This window comes from Triticum aestivum, chromosome 7A (genome assembly GCF_018294505.1).
Source record: "Triticum aestivum cultivar Chinese Spring chromosome 7A, IWGSC CS RefSeq v2.1, whole genome shotgun sequence".
Taxonomy (NCBI): domain Eukaryota; kingdom Viridiplantae; phylum Streptophyta; class Magnoliopsida; order Poales; family Poaceae; genus Triticum; species Triticum aestivum.
In genome coordinates, this window is record NC_057812.1 from 87,273,612 (window position 1) to 87,284,900 (window position 11,289).

Sequence of the window (11,289 nt, forward strand, 5' to 3'; positions counted from 1 at the left end):
GGCTTCAATCCCTTAAGAATCAGTCCATTAGCTCGCTCTGCTTGTCCATTCGACTACGGATGGGCGACTGAAGCGTAGTCGACCCGTGTGCCCTGGGAGTTGCAGAAAGCTCTGAATTCCTCTGAGTCAAAGTTCGACCCATTATCCGTAATGATGCTGTGTGGGACTCCATATCTGAATATTAGTTCCCTGATGAAGCTTACAGCAGTACCGGTGTCAAGGCTCTTGATTGGTTTAGCCTCGATCCACTTGGTGAACTTGTCGACTGCCACTAGTACATGCGTGAAGCCACTTCGTCCTATTCTCAAAGGACCGACCATGTCCAATCCCCATACTGCGAAAGGCCAGACGAGTGGAATGGTCTTCAGAGCCGACGCAGGCTTGTGTGACATATTCGAGTAGAATTGACATCCCTCGCACTTATCCACTATCTCTTTTGCCATCTCATTCGCCTTTGGCCAGTAAAATCCGGCTCGGTATGCTTTGGCCACGATGGTCCGAGAGGACGCATGATGACCACAGGTCCCCGAGTGAATATCATTGAGGATGAGTCGACCTTCTTCTGGTGTTATGCACTTCTGACCAACTCCAGTCGCGCTTTCTCTGTATAATTGTCCTTTGATTACGGTAAAGGCCTTAGATCGACGGACGATCTGTCGAGCCTCTTCCTCATCCTCCGGGAGCTCTTTCCTCAGGATATATGCAACATACGGAATCGTCCAGTCGGGAATGACCACCAAAACCTCCATGATCAAGTCGACCACCGCTGGGACTTCAACTTCAGTCGGATCTGTGGCACTCTTGGGCTGTGGAGTTTCTTCGGTGAAAGGATCCTCTTTGACTGACGGAGTGTGTATATGCTCCAAGAACACACCACTCGGAATGGCTTCTCTCTTGGAACCTATCTTTGCTAGATCATCAGCTGCTTGATTTTTCAGTCGGGGTATATGATGGAGCTCCAACCCCTCAAACTTCTTTTCCAGCTTCCTCACTGCACTGCAGTATCCAGTCATGGCTGGGCTTCTCACGTCCCACTCTTTCATCACCTGATTGACCACTAAATCCGAGTCGCCATAGACCATCAGGCGACGGACGCCGAGTGAAATGGCCATGCGCAACCCATATAAGAGGGCTTCATATTCTGCCTCATTGTTGGAGGAATCAAAGTGAATCTGGAGCACATATCTGAGCTTATCTCCTCTGGGGGAAACCAGGACAACCCCAGCACCGGAACCATTCAACATCTTAGAGCCATCAAAAAACATGGTCCAATGCTCCGAGTGAACTTCAGTCGGCTGCTGCTGTTCAATCCACTCGACAAGGAAATCTGCTATTGCCTGGGACTTAATGGCTTTCTTTGCCTCAAACTTGATATCAAGGGGAAGAAGTTCAATCGCCCATTTGGCCACTCGACCAGTTGCATCTCTGTTGTGCAAAATCTCTGATAGTGGAGCGTCGCTGACGACTGTGATGGAATGATCAGAGAAATAATGAGCAGCCTTCTTGGTGGTCATGTATATTCCATACACAAGCTTCTGATAATGAGGATATCTCTGCTTGGATGGAGTCAAGACTTCAGACAAATAATACACTGGGCGCTGAACTTTGAGAGCTTTTCCTTCTTCTTCCCGCTCGACCGTTAGCACAGTACTGACGACTTGTCCTGTGGCTGCGATATAGAGCAACAGAGGCTCTTTGCTGATTGGAGCAGCAAGCACCGGCTGGGTGGAGAGCAGAGCTTTTAGCTCGGCAAACGCTGCATCAGCTTCTGGAGTCCACTCGAACTTGTCTGTCTTCTTCATCAGTCGGTAAAGAGGTAATGCCTTTTCATCGAGTCGTGAGATGAATCGACTTAATGCGGCCAAGCATCCGGTAAGCTTCTGGACATCATGCACTCGCATAGGGCGTTTCATTCGGAGAATAGTGCCAATCTTCTCTGGGTTAGCGTCGATTCCCCGTTCGGAAACGAGAAAACCGAGTAACTTGCCACCAGGAACTCCAAATGTGCACTTTGATGGATTGAGCTTGATATCATACCTTCTGAGGTTGGCAAATGTTTCGGCGAGGTCAGCGAGCAGGTCGGAACCTTTTCGCGACTTGACAACGATATCATCCATATAAGCTTCCACATTCCGACTGATTTGAGTGAGTAGACACTTCTGAATCATTCGCATAAATGTGGCTCCGGCATTCTTGAGGCCGAATGGCATGGTGATATAGCAGAAGCACCCGAATGGAGTGATGAAAGCTGTTTTTACCTCGTCGGGCCCGTACAAACGGATCTGGTGGTACCCGGAGTAGGCATCTAAAAAAGATAACCTCTCACATCCCGCGGTCGAGTCAACAATCTGATCTATGCGAGGGAGAGGAAAATGATCTTTCGGGCAGGCCCGGTTGATGTGCTTGAAATCAATGCACATTCGGAGCGACTTGTCCTTCTTAGGAACCATGACGACATTAGCGAGCCACTCGGAGTGGTATATCTCTCGGATAAATCCTGCCGCCAACAGTCGAGCCACTTCTTCGCCGATGGCTTTTCTCTTCTGGACGGCGGACCGCCGAAGATGCTCTTTGACTGGTTTTGCAGATGAGTCGACTCTTAGGCGATGCTCAGCCAATCCCCTGGGAACACCTGGCATGTCAGCAGGCTTCCATGCAAAAATGTCCCAGTTCTCACGGAGGAACTGGATGAGCGCTTCTTCCTATTTTGGGTCGAGTGTCGTGGAGATGCGGGTCGGAGCTGCTTCGGGGTCGGTCGGGTGAATGTGAACAGGCTTCGTCTCACCGGACGACTGGAATGCAGACTCCGTGGCGGGCTTCTTGGATCGCAGCAAGTCACTCGGATCTGCGTTTTGCTTATATTCCTCGAACTCGACCGCTGTCACCTGGGAATCGGCGATCTTGGAGCCCTTCTGAAAGCACTCTTCTGCCTTTTTCCGATCACCGGTGACAGTGATCACTCCTTTGGGGCCGGGCATCTTCAATTTGAGGTACACGTAGCATGGTCGAGCCATAAATCGTGCGTAGGCTGGTCTCCCCAAAATGGCATGATATGCACTCTGAAAATCCACGACCTCAAACATCAACTTTTCTTTGCGAAAATGCTTTGAATCGCCAAACACCACGTCCAAAGCTATCTGGCCGAGTGACTCGGCCTTCTTCCCTGGTATAACTCCATGAAAGCTCATGTTACTAGTGCTCAGTCGGGACATCGGAATGCCCATACCTTTCAATGTGTCTGCATACAATAAGTTCAGCCCACTTCCACCATCCATCAGCACCTTTGTCAGTCGAGTGCCTTCGACAACTGGATCGACCACCAAAGCTTGCCTCCCAGGGGTGGCAATATGAGTCGAGTGATCAAATTGGTCGAATGTGATGGGTGTTTGAGACCACTTCAGATAATTTGCTTTTGCGGGGGCAACCATGTTCACCTCTCGGTTAATCACTTTCAGTCGACTTCTGCTTTCCACATCTGCAAAGATCATCAGAGTGGAGTTGATATGCGGATATTCTTCCTCACTGTCCTCCTTGTCTTCGGCCTTGTCCGACTCCTTCTCCTTGTCCTTAGACTGTTTTTCCTGAAACTGCTGGATCAGGAGTCGACATTGGCGAGTGGTGTGCTTCGGGTAAATGATATTTCCCTCTTCGTCTTTCTTCGTGTGAATGTGACATGGCATATCCATCACGTCGTTCCCTTCTTTATCCTTTACCTTCTTGGGGTTCCAGGATCCTTTTGGTTTCCCCTTAAACTTTCCTTGAGTCACGGCCAGAGCCTCTCCAGGAGCTGCCGGTTCAGCCTTCCGCTTCTGTTTCCGACTGGTGTTTCCTTTTTCCGACTGACTCGGCTTGTGCTTGCCGCTTCGGAGTCGGTCTTCTTCTTCGCCGTTGGCGTACTTGGTAGCAATCTCCATCATCCGACTCAAGGTCATGTCACCGGTTCGACCAAACTTCAAACTCAGTTCTCTGTTCTTGACACCATCTTTGAAGGCGCAGACCGCCTGATGATCAGACACATTCTCCACAGTGTGGTGCAAAGTGATCCACCTCTGAATATATTCTCTGAGAGTCTCATTAGCCTTCTGCACGCAGACTTGCAACTCTGTCAATCCAGCTGGTCGCTTGCAAGTTCCTTCAAACGTTCTGATGAACACTCGGGACAGATCTTCCCAAGTGTAAATGCTGCTAAGAGGTAATTGAGTCAACCATGCCCTGGCAGAACCTTCCAGCATGAGGGGCAAGTGCTTCATGGCCACTTCGTCGTTCCCACCACCAATCTGAACTGCCACTCGGTAGTCTTCAAGCCAAGTTTCAGGCTTAGACTCACCAGTGAACTTGCTGACTCCTGTTGCCAACCTGAAATTGGGAGGGATAACTGCGGCTCTGATAGCTCTGCTGAAACATTCAGGACCAAAAACATGCACTCGACTGCTTGTGGGTACATCTCTGTCGAGTGCACCTCGATGGGCTCTGTTCCGGTCGACCAACCCTTGCACGATAATGGATCGCGCGTCGAAGCCTGGTTCTCTAGGGTCAACTGGAATCCTACGCCCTGTACTGTACTGACGCCTATCATCTGGCTGCCGAGGAGCGTAAGACCCACCCCTCGGAGGGGAATAGGGCACTCGACGCCTATCACCTCGGTCGAGTCTGTCGCCATATTGATCTCGCCGATTCTCGCGCCCTTCGCGCCGCGGAGGCGATCTGGGGCTGTGAGCCGACTGAACCGTATTCACAGTGACGGATCGACTGTGAATTCTGTTGCGCGACTGAGACACGGCTGAATTCTGATCTCCTGCTGCCCGGAGCAGATCCCTGATCTGCAGCAAACCTCTGCCAGCTTCCGACTGCGAAGGCTGGATGGACTCTGCTATACGGGTCGCAGCTGCTAAATTCTGAATTGGGGTTCGATATACCTGAGTCAGCGGCAAGAGTTGACGACGACTGGTGTCGGGAACTCGTTGCCGCGCGCGCTCGTCGAGTGCTCGCTGAAGGTTCTCCAGTCGAGTGCGTTCGGCCAAATTGGCCAGACGCGCCTCCTCCAAGGCACGAGCCTCGGGGGTTTCTCCTGCGATGGGAATACGCAGGGGATCCTCGTTCCTGCGGCGAAGTTCCTCTCTTTGCAGAGAGTCGAGTGGCTCGGGCTGGTACTCTTCGTAGCCTCGTGTAGGGTCGCCGCCGTCACCTGCTCCACCACCACGGGCGAAGCCAGGAGGACTGTGGGGCCCGTCGACCATCAAGATTTCCGCCGCTGGATCACTGCTACCGCACTCGGATGCAGTCTCTACGGGGCCAGTCGACTGATCGAACAAGCCGTAGAGAGGTTCGTCGGGCTCGATTGCCGCAACTTGGGTGGTGGCCGATTGGCGAGCCACCGCGTGCCTCACCCATCGCTGAAGCCTCGACCGGCCCGAGCGCTTGCGCTGGCGGGATACCGGGAGGGTGGACGATGGAGGAGCCGACCGATACTGGGTCGACAGTTGCCGCAGCAGAACGCCGCGGACATATGCACGAAAATGCGTGGCACCGCGGACGGGGAGCGCATCAACGTCGAGTGGAGCCTCATGGAGCCACGCGGAGTCGTCGGCGATGAAGGTGAGAGTGCCGAGACGGATCTCTTGACCCCCGACCAAAACTCCATCAGATACCATGATGAAAGTACTCGGAAGAATCGCAACTTCTCCACAAAATCGCTAAAACACCTGCCCCACGGTGGGCGCCAACTGTCGTGGTTCTAAGCCTGACAGTAGAGTGGGGGGTAGGTATTGAGAGGCAAGGTCCTAGCTATGGAGAGGTTGTAAACACAAGGGATGTACGAGTTCAGGCCCTTCTCGGAGGAAGTAATAGCCCTACGTCTCGGAGCCCGGAGGCGGTCGAGTGGATTATGAGTATATGAGTTACAAGGTGCCGAACCCTTCTGCCTGTGGAGGGGGGTGGCTTATATAGAGTGCGCCAGGACCCCCGCCAGCCCACGTAGGAGAGGGTTTAAGGTGAGTTAAGTCTGGGGCGTTACTGGTAACGCCCCACATAAAGTGCCTTTACTATCATAAAGTCTACTTGATTACAGGCCGTTGCAGTGCAGAGTGCCTCTTGACCTTCTGGTGGTCGAGTGAGTCTTCGTGGTCGAGTCCTTCAAGTCAGTCGAGTGTGTCTCTCATTGGTCGACTGGAAGGCGACTTCTTCTAAGGGTGTCCTTGGGTAAGGTACTTAGATCAGGTCCATGACCCTACCCTAGGTACATAACCCCATCACCTACCACCCGACATTTGGTGCCCACCGTGGGGCCAGGTGCACCATCGTCCGGAGACCTGTTCTGGACGGGAACCCTCTTCCTCCCCCGCGAGCATAGCCAGCCCGGCACGCCCGATGGCGCTTGCCACGACACGCTGCAAGGCGTCACCAACTCCTGTGCGGCGAGCGGCCTCGCCGATCTCCTTGACAAGACCCTCATCTCCGACGAGCTCGCCTCCGACGCGGGCACCGACCACCTCGTCAACCTCCTCGGCCAGCTCCACGTCTCTGGCGAGCCTGCTGTGGACTTGGAGTCGGTTGGCTCCACCGATCCGATGCCTGTCGACTCCGACGCGGCCTCACTCAACACTTTCCCCACCGATGTCGTGGTCTACAACGACCCGCTTCCCCGGGCCGATGGCTGCGACGTTGTCACCACCGAGGTGATGGTCATCGGCCACGGCGGCGCTTCTGACGAGAGCGCCCACGACGCCCTGCACGCGGCGGTCCACGACTTGTCCATCCCCCTCCCGGCCGATGCCGACGCTGAAGCACTGGAGGCTCGCTGCCTCGCCCTCCTCGCGGAGGGCTGGAAGTTGGTTTCCATGAGATGCCACGCTGAGGCCCACCGACGCGAGGCCGACCGCGCCGCCTTTGGCATGCCGCCCCCAGGCGGGCCCAGCCGGGCCGGCGTTGTCAGACAGCGCGACGCTGTCGTCGCCGATACGCTAGGAGTCGACCGCCCAGTCTACGCCACTCCACTCGAGAACCTGCGCGCCGCCCAGGCGGCCGTAGACGAGCTAGACGGACTGGGGGCAGAAGAACTCCCCCACATGACCCGACGCATCCAGCAGCTAATCGATGCAGCCGCGCAGTGGCACGAAGCCGACGTCCGCGCGAAAAGCCCTCCCCCGCGCCGAGATCACGGCGCGACGTCCCGAACGCCGACTACGGGTAAAACCCGCACGCGGCGCGAGAAAGAGCCGGCTGCCAGCCGAAGCCGAACCCGAATCTCCATCGAGCGAGACGTAGAAGGCCACCCCCGGGCCGTGGAGTGGCGGGGAAACCCGCCTCCGCCTCGGCCCCGTGGAGAGAGATATCCCACCCCACCGCCTGTTGCGCATCTGACTCTCAGCGGCCGGCTAGGTCGCCGCGAAGGAGTCGGCGAGAACGATGCCCGCCATCGGATCGACCGCCTGGCGCGATCCCTGGCGCTGGAAGAAGAAGGCGATGTCGGCCCGCCTTGCTTCGGCCCCCGCATACGCGACGAGCCTTTCCCCAAAGGGTTCTCGCTCCCAAGAGACACGCCCAAGTACAACGGCTCCGTGAAGCCGGAAGATTGGTTGATCGACTACTCCACGGCGGTTAGCATAGCCAATGGCAACAGGCGCGTTGCCGTGAAGTACGTGCCCCTCATGCTGCAAGGCACGGCGCGGACCTGACTCAACAGCCTCAAGCCATACAGCATCAACAGCTGGCTAGACTTCACAGAAGCCTTCGTCCGCAACTTCACAAGCACCTACAAGCGGGCTCCCAAGCCCAGACAGCTCTCCTTGTGCGTACAAGGCCCGCCGAGTCCACTCGCGACTACCTCACGCGTTGGGCCGAGCTCCGCAACTCTTGTGAAGGGGTGCACAAGGTGCAAGCCATAGAATACTTCACTACCGAGTGCCGAGAAGGCACCCTCCTCAAGCACAAGCTTCACTGCGACGAGCCGACTACCCTCGACGAGCTTCTGGACATAGCGGACAAGTATGCCACCGCCGACTCCTCAATGAAGACCGAGCTCCGGGTAGACGCGTCCGGGAAAGTACTCAACCCGGCGCCCAAGACGCCGGCTGGGGACTCCGGCCGACGCCCACACCAGAACGACCACAAGCGCATGGGCCCCGTGCCGCCCTCCACCAGTCGGCAGGTGGCCACAGTCGAAGACGAGCAACCCGAAGGGCGGCCCGCACCCAAGAAGCAGAGGGGCGGCAAGCCGGCTTGGCAGCCGACCTTCTCCTACGAGCAGACTCTTGACGCCCCGTGCAAGTTCCACAGCGGCGCGAAGCCGTCCAACCACATGACCCGGAAGTGCCACTGGCTCACCCGAATCTCCAAAGGCGAAGGGCTCGCGCCGCCTCCGCCTGCCGGTCCGCCGCCTTCGGCTCCGCAGCCACCAATCGCTCGGCCCGCAGTCGGAGCCATGCACGATGAGTTCCCCGACGAGCATGCCGCCTATGTCATCTTTACAAGCCAGCTCGAAGACCGGCGCAGCAAACGCCGAGAGCACCAAGAAGTCAGCATTGTCGCTGCCAACCCCGCCGAGCACATGCACTGGTCAGAAAAACCTATCAGCTGGAACCGGGCCGACCACCCAGAGGTTATGCCGTCTCCCGGCTCTTATGCGTTGGTTTTGGATGCCACCCTTGCAATGGATAGACGCGCCGCCCGTTTCTCCCACGTGCTGATAGATGGCGGGAGCAGCATCAACATCCTGTACCGTGACACCCTGGAGAAGCTGAACGTCAAGACGAAGCAACTCATGCCTACTCGGACTGTGTTCCATGGCATCGTACCCGGCCTGTCCTGCGCCCCCATTGGCAAGATCAAGATTGATGTACTCTTTGGGGACAAGGAGCATTTCCGCCGGGAAGCGATCTGGTTTGAAGTGGTGGACCTGGAGAGCCCCTACCATGCATTGCTTGGTCGACCTGCCTTGGCCAGGTTCATGGCTGTTCCCCACTATGCATACCTCAAGATAAAGATGCCAAGCACCAAGGGCGTCATCACCATAGCCGGCGATTACAAGAAGTCCTCCGAGTGCGCAGCAGCCAGCAGCCGGCTGGCCGAGTCCCTTGTGATTGCCAAAGAAAAGAAGATGTTGGACCGAGTCGTGGCCATGGCCGGCAAACAGTCGGCCTTGTCCCCCGATCCCAAGGAGCATGATGCTCAAGGATCTTTCCAGCCGGCTAAGGAGACGAAGAAGATACCTCTTGACCCCGAGCACCCAGAGAGGTTTGCCGTCATTGGGGCAAACCTAAACAGCAAATAGGAAGGCTAGCTCGCCGATTTCCTCCGTGAGAATCGGGACATCTTTGCATGGTCCCCCAAGGACATGCCAGGTGTTCCAAAGGAATTCGCCGAGCACAAACTACATGTCCGAGAAGACGCAAAACCAGTCAAACAACCCCTCCGCCGATTGTCGGAGGAAAAGAGAAGGATTGTAGGAGAGGAGATAGCCCGGCTTCTGGCAGCCGACTTCAATATGGAAGTTTTCTTTCCAGAGTGGCTCGCCAACCCGGTCCTCGTGCTAAAGAAGAACAACAAGTGGCGCATGTGCATAGACTACACGAGCCTCAACAAGGCCTGCCCCAAAGACCCCTTTGCTCTGCCAAGGATTGACCAAGTGATAGACTCCACGGCCGGATGTGAGCTGTTGAGTTTCTTGGATACTTACTCAGGATACCACCAGATAAAGTTAGATCCGGCAGGCCGCCTGAAGACCACCTTCATCACGCCATTCGGAGCCTTCTGCTACCTGACTATGACATTCGGCTTGAGAAATGCCGGTGCCACTTTTCAGCGTTGCATGCAGAAGTGCCTCCTCAAGCAGCTCGGCAGAAATGCCCACGTCTACGTAGACGACATTCTGGTGAAGACGGAGAAGCGCGACACCTTGCTGGAAGACCTCAAGGAAACATTTGAGAACCTACGCCGGTTCCAAATCAAGCTCAACCCCGAGAAATGCGTGTTCGGAGTGCCAGCCGGCCAGCTCCTAGGCTTCCTGGTCTCCGAACGCGGCATCGAATGCAACCCAGTAAAGATCAAGGCCATTGAGAGAATGGCGATTCCCACCAAACTTCGAGACGTCCAGAAGTTTATCGGATGCTTGGCCTCCCTGAACCGCTTCATCAGCCGGCTCGGAGAGAAAGCTCTTCCTCTCTACCGCCTCATGAAGAAGACCAACCACTTCGAGTGGAATGACCAAGCCGACCAAGCTTTTCACGAGCTAAAGAAGATGCTGGCCACGCCGCCTGTCCTGGCGGCGCCGACTGAGAAAGAGCCCATGCTCCTCTACATTGCCGCAACCAGCCGGGTGGTCAGCACCGTTATCGTAGTCCAACGCCCAGAAGAGGGCCGAGCCCAGCCGATCCAGAGGCCGGTGTACTATTTGAGCGAGGTGTTGTCTACCTCGAAGCAGAACTACCCGCACTACCAGAAGATGTGCTACGACGTGTAATTCGCCGCCAAGAAGATTAAGCCCTACTTCCAAGAGCATCCCATCACGGTCGTATGCACCGCCCCGCTGGCCGAGATCATAGGCAGCCGGGATGCATCCGGACGGGTGGCGAAATGGGCCATCGAGCTGGCCCCCTACACGATCTTCTACCAGCCTCGCACCGCCATCAAGTCCCAAGCATTGGCCGGCTTCCTCGTCGACTGGGCCGAGACCCAGTACCTACCGCCAGCTCCCGACTCACCCATTGGCGCATGCACTTCGATGGATCCAAGATGCACACCGGCTTTGGAGCCGGCGTCATCCTCACCTCTCCCAAAGGCGACAAGCTCATATACACGCTGCAAATTCACTTTGCCGCCTCCAACAACGTGGCCGAGTACAAGGCGCTCATACACGGGCTCTGGCTTGCCAAAGAACTCGGCATTCGCTGGATCCTATGTTATGGCGACTCGGACTTGGTGGTCCAGCAATCATCCGGCGACTGGGATGCCAAGGACGCAAATATGGCAAGCTACCGCTTCCTCGTTCAGCATATCAGTGGGTATTTTGAAGGATGCGAGTTCCTCCACGTACCACGAGCTGACAACGAGCCAGTTGACGCCCTGGCTCGAATAGGCTCCACTCGGCAAGCAATACCAACCGGTGCCTCTCTACAATGCCTCCTCAAGCCGTCTATCAAGCCGTCTCCAGAGTCCAATTCCATCTTCGTGCCGCCTGACCCCGACGCGGCCGGCTCGAAGAACCAAGCAGGTGACCCGGGGACTTTGATAGTCGGCCAGGGGACATCAGCAGGCGGCTCGGGGACTTCCGTAGTTACGCCCGACCCGGGGACT